The sequence below is a fragment of the Mandrillus leucophaeus genome, unplaced genomic scaffold (assembly GCF_000951045.1).
Source record: "Mandrillus leucophaeus isolate KB7577 unplaced genomic scaffold, Mleu.le_1.0 Scaffold810, whole genome shotgun sequence".
Classification (NCBI taxonomy): Eukaryota; Metazoa; Chordata; class Mammalia; order Primates; family Cercopithecidae; genus Mandrillus; species Mandrillus leucophaeus.
This window is the reverse complement of record NW_012108809.1, coordinates 672,395-677,789: the sequence shown is the minus strand read 5'-3', so window position 1 is coordinate 677,789 and position 5,395 is coordinate 672,395.

The following is a 5,395-nucleotide window of genomic DNA, read 5'->3' as shown; positions in this document are numbered from 1 at the left end:
AAGCTCATTTAAACCAGTCCTAGCCAGAGGGGAATTGCTGATCCCAGCAGTCTGAACTTGAGTGCCGCAAACTTAGTCATCGAGGGCTACAGTGCTCTGTATCTCCAAGTAAACTTGAAAAGCAGTCTAAGCCATGAGGTCTGCAAATCTTAGATCAGTCCTAGCACTGCTAGGCCCAGAGACAGTGGACAAGGGGGCACATGACCTACTGAAAAACCAGCAAGGGTGGCGAAGGGGGTGCTGGCATCACTCCTCCCTTAAGCACAGGCCACACAGATCATGACTCCAGAGAAGACCCCTTCCTTCTGCTTGAAAAGAGGAGATGGAAGAGTGGGAAGGACTTTGTTTTGCATCTTGGGTACTAGCTCAGCCATAGCAGGATGGGGCACTGCTCAGAGTCATAAGGACCATTCCAGGCCCTAGCTCTCAGAAGACATTTCCAGACAAACCTTGGACTAGAATGGAATCTGTTGCTTGAAGGGAAGTACCCAGTCCTGGCAGCATTCATCACCTACTACTTGAAGAGCCCTGGGGCCCTGAAAAACCAACAGCAATACTCAGGTACTATATTGAGAGCCTTGGGTGAGCCTCTGAGACTTGCTGGCTTCAAGCGAAACTCAGCGTTACCAGCTGTGGTGCCTATGGGGCAAAACTCATTCTACTTCAGAAAAGCAGAGAGAAAAAATTCCTTGAACCAAATGGTAATGGAAAAACAATATACCAAAACAGCAAAAGCAATACTAGAAGGGAGGTTTATAGCTATAAGTGCCTAGATCAAAAAAGAAGAAAAGTGCAAATAAACCATGTAATGATGCATATTAAAGAACTAGAAAAGCAAGAGCAAATCAAACACAAAATTAGTAAAAGAAAATAAAGATCACTGCTGAAATAAATTCACTTGAAATGAAGAAAACAAAAGATCAATGAAACAAAAAGTTGGTTTTTTTGTTTTTGTTTTTTTTGAGACGGAGTATCCCTCTGTCACCCAGGCTGGAGTGCAGTGGCGAGATCTCCACTCACTGCAAGCTCTGCCTCCCGGGTTCACGCCATTCTCCTGCTTCAGCCTCTGGTGTAGCTGGGACTACAGGCGCCCGCCACCGCGCCTGGCTAATTTTTGTATTTTTGGTAGAGACGGGGTTTCACCGTGTTAGCCAGGATGGTCTCGATCTCCTGACCTCGTGATCTGCCCGTCTCAGGCTCCCAAAGTGCTGGGATTACAGGCGTGAGCCACCGCTCCTGGCCCAAAAAGTTGTTTTTTAAAAAAGTTAAATAAAATTGTAACCCTTTAGCCAGACTCAGAAAAAAAGAGAGAAGATTCAAATAAAGTCAGAGATTTTTAAAAAGACATTACCACTGATACTGCAAAAAATTCAAAGGTTCATTAGTAGCTACAAAGAGCAAGTATATACAAATAAATTGGAAAATCTGGAAAAAATGGACAAATTTTTAGATACATACAACTTACCAAGATTAAACCAGGAAGAAATCCAAAACTTGGATAGACAAGTAGCAAGTAATGAGATTGAAGCCATAATAAAATGTCTCTCAGTAAAGCCTGGATAGCTTAATTATTATTAATTAATTATACCAAACTTTTAAAGAAGAAATAATATGAATCCCACTAAAACTATTTCAAAAAACAGAAGAAGAAGGAATACTTTCAGATTCATTCTACAAGGTGAATATTACCCTGATACCAAAACCAAACAAAAATATATCCAAAAGAAAAAATCTCTGAGGAATATTGATGCCAAAATCTGCACCAAAATAGTAGTACACTGAATTCAACAATACATTAAACAGATCATTCATTATAACCACGTGTGATTTATCCATTGAATGAAAGGATGTTTCAACATATACAAATCAATTAATATGATACATCACATAAACAGAATGAAAGATATAAAACATATAATCCTTTCAATTGATGCTGAAAAATCACTTTATAAAATTCAACATCCATTAATGAATAAACCTCAAAATATTGGATGTAGAAGGAACATTATTCAATACAATAAAAAGTGTATATGAAGGACCCACATCTAGTATGAGACTACATGGGAAAAAAAATGAAAGTCTTGGCTGGGCGCAGTGGCTCATGCCTGTAATCCTAGCACTTTGGCAGGCCCAGGCGGGCAGATCACAAGGGCAAGAGATCAAGACGCTCCTGATCAGCATAGTGAAACCCCATCTCTACTAAAAATACAAAAAAAAAAAAAATAGCTGGGCATAATGGCACGTGCCTATAATTCCAACTACTTGGGAGACTGAGGCGGGAGAATCGCTTGAACCCGGGAGGTGGAGGTTGCAGTGAGCTGAGTTCATGCCACTGCACTCCAGCCTGGGCAACAGCGTGAGACTCTGTCTGGAAAAAAAAAAGGAAAAATGAAAGTCTTTCCTCTAAAATCTAGAACATGACAAGGATGGGTATTTTCACTACTGTTATTCAACATAGTACTGAGAGTCCTCGCTAGAGCAATCAGAAAAGAGAAAGAAATGAAGTGCATGCAAATTTGAATGGAAGAACCCAAAGTATCGTTGTTTGCAGATGATCTAATCCTGTGCTTGGTAAAATCTAAAGATTCTAAAAAAAAGTGAGAGCTGATAAACAAATTCAATAAAGTTTCAGGATACAAATCAACATCCAAAAATAAGTAGGAAACAGTGAACAATGTGAAAAAGAGATCCAATAAGTAATTTCATTTACAATAGTGAGAAATAAAATTAAATACCTAGGAATTAACCAAAAAAATGAAAGATCTCTATTATAAAAACTATAAAACACTGATGAAATAAATTGAAGAGGACATCAAAAAGTGGAAAGATATTCCATGTTCATGAATTGAGATAATCGATGTTGTTAAAATGTCCATACTACCCAAAGCAATCTATAGATTCAATGCAATCCCTATCAAAATACCAATTACATTATTCACAGACATAGACATAACAATCCTAAAATGTATATGGAATCACAAAAGACCCAGAATAGTCAAAGATATCCTATGTAACAAGTACAAAACTGGAGAAATAACATTACCTGCCTTCAAATTATCTTACAGAGCTATAGTAACCAAAACAGCATAGTACAGGCATAAAAACATACACCTAGACTGATAGAACAGAATAGAGAACCCAGAAACAAGTCCACACACTTAGAGCGAACTCATTTTTGACAATGTTGCCAAGAACATACCTTGAGGACAAGATAGTCTCTTCAATAAATGGTACTGGGAAAATTGAATATCCATATGCAGAAGAGTCAAACTAGGTCCCTGTCTCTTACTTTATATGAAAATAAAATCAAATTGGATTAAAGCTTTAAATCTAAGACCTCAAACTATGGAAGCACTACAAGAAAACATTGAGGAAAATCTCCAGGACATTGATCTAGGTAGAAATTTCTTGGGCAGTATCCTACAAGCATAGGCAACCATAGAAAAAATAGACAAATGGCACTAGATATCAAGTTTAAAAGCTTCTGCACAGCAAAGGAAACAATCAACAAAGTAAAGAGACAACTCACACAATGGGAGAATATATTTGCAAATGACCTGTCTGACAAGGAACTAATAACTTGAATATACTCAAACAACTCTATGGGGAAAATTTTAATAATTTAATCAAAAGAGTGGCAAATTATTTGAAAAGATATTTCTCAAAAGAAGATATACAAATGGCAAACAGGTATATGAAAAGGTGCTTATGAAAATGTGCTCAACATCACTGATAATCATAGAAAAGCAAATCAAAGCTACAATGAGATATCATCTCACATCAGTTAAAATGACTTAGATCCAAAAGACAGGTACTAACACGTGCTGGCAAGGATGTGGAGAAAAGGGAACCCTCTTATACTTTTGGTAGAAATGTAAATTAGTAGCAACACTATGGAGAACAGTTTGGAGTTTCTTCAAAATGCTAAATAGAGAGGTAACGTATGACCAGCTCTCCCACTGCTGGGTATACACCTCACAAAAGAAGAAATCAATATAGTGAAGATATATCTGCACTCCCATGTTTGTTGTAGCATCATTCACGATTTCTAAGATTTGGAAGCAACTTGTGGCCACCAACAGATGAATGGATAAAGCAAATGTGTTACATATATACAATGGAGTACTATTCAGCCATAAAGAAGAATGAGATCCTGTCATTTGCAACTTCGTAAATGGAACTGGATATCACTATGTTAAGTGAAATAAGCCATCACAGAAACACAAAGAGCACATGTTCTCACTTATCTGTGGGATCTAAAAATCAGAACAATTGGACTCATGGAGATAGAGAGTAGAATGATGGTTACCAGAGGCTGGGAAGGGTAGTGGAGGGCTGCAGAGGGTGTGGGGATAATTAATAGGTACAAAATAAATAGAAAGAATGAATAAGACTACTACTTGATAGCACAACAGGGTGACTATAGTTAATAATACCTTAATTGTACATTTTAAAATAGCTAAAAAGGTGTAATTGGATTGTTTGTAACACAAAGGATACATGCTTGCAGTGATAAATGCCCCATTCTCCATGATGTGATTGTTTCATATTGCATGCCTGTATTAAAATATTTAGTGTATCCCATAAATATATATACCCATTGACCCCAACATTAAAAATATAAAAAGTTATAAAATAACTCAAAACAAAAATAGAAAATATCTTGAAACAAACAAAATTTAAAACAAGACATACCAAATATTATGGGATGCAGCAAAAGCAGTTCTATGAGGGAAGTTTATAGTGATAAGCAGCTACAAGAAGAAAAAATGAAGATCTAAAATGAACAACCTAATTTTACACATCAAGGAACTAGATGGAGAGGAACAAACTTAACCCAAAGTTAGCAGAAGGAAGAATATAACAAAGCTTAAAGCAGAAATAAACAAAATATTGACTTTAAAATATCAATAGAAAAAGCAAAGAAACTAAGAGTAGGATTTTTGTAAAGATAAACGAAATTGAAAAACCTTTAGCTAGACTAAGAATAAAAACAATAGACTCAAATAAATAAAATTAAGTGTGGAAGAAAACACATTAGAACTGACACCATAAGATGTGAAGGATCAGGAGAGACGACTACGACCTATTATAAATCAACAAACTGGAAAGTCTAGGAGAAATAGATACATTTCTAGAAGCAAACAACTGACTGAGACTAAATCAAGAAGTAATTAAAACTCTAAATAGACCAACAATGGATGTGGAGGTTGAATCAGCAATGGAAAAAATCTTCCAAGGGAAGTCTAGATTTTGATAGTTTGGCTGGTGCATTTTACCAAACATTTAAAGAGTTAATACCCATCCTTCTAGAACTTTTCTGAAAATTGAAGAGTGGGTAATGTTTCCAAACTCATTTTAAGTGGCTAGCATAACCCTGATACAAAAGCCAGAC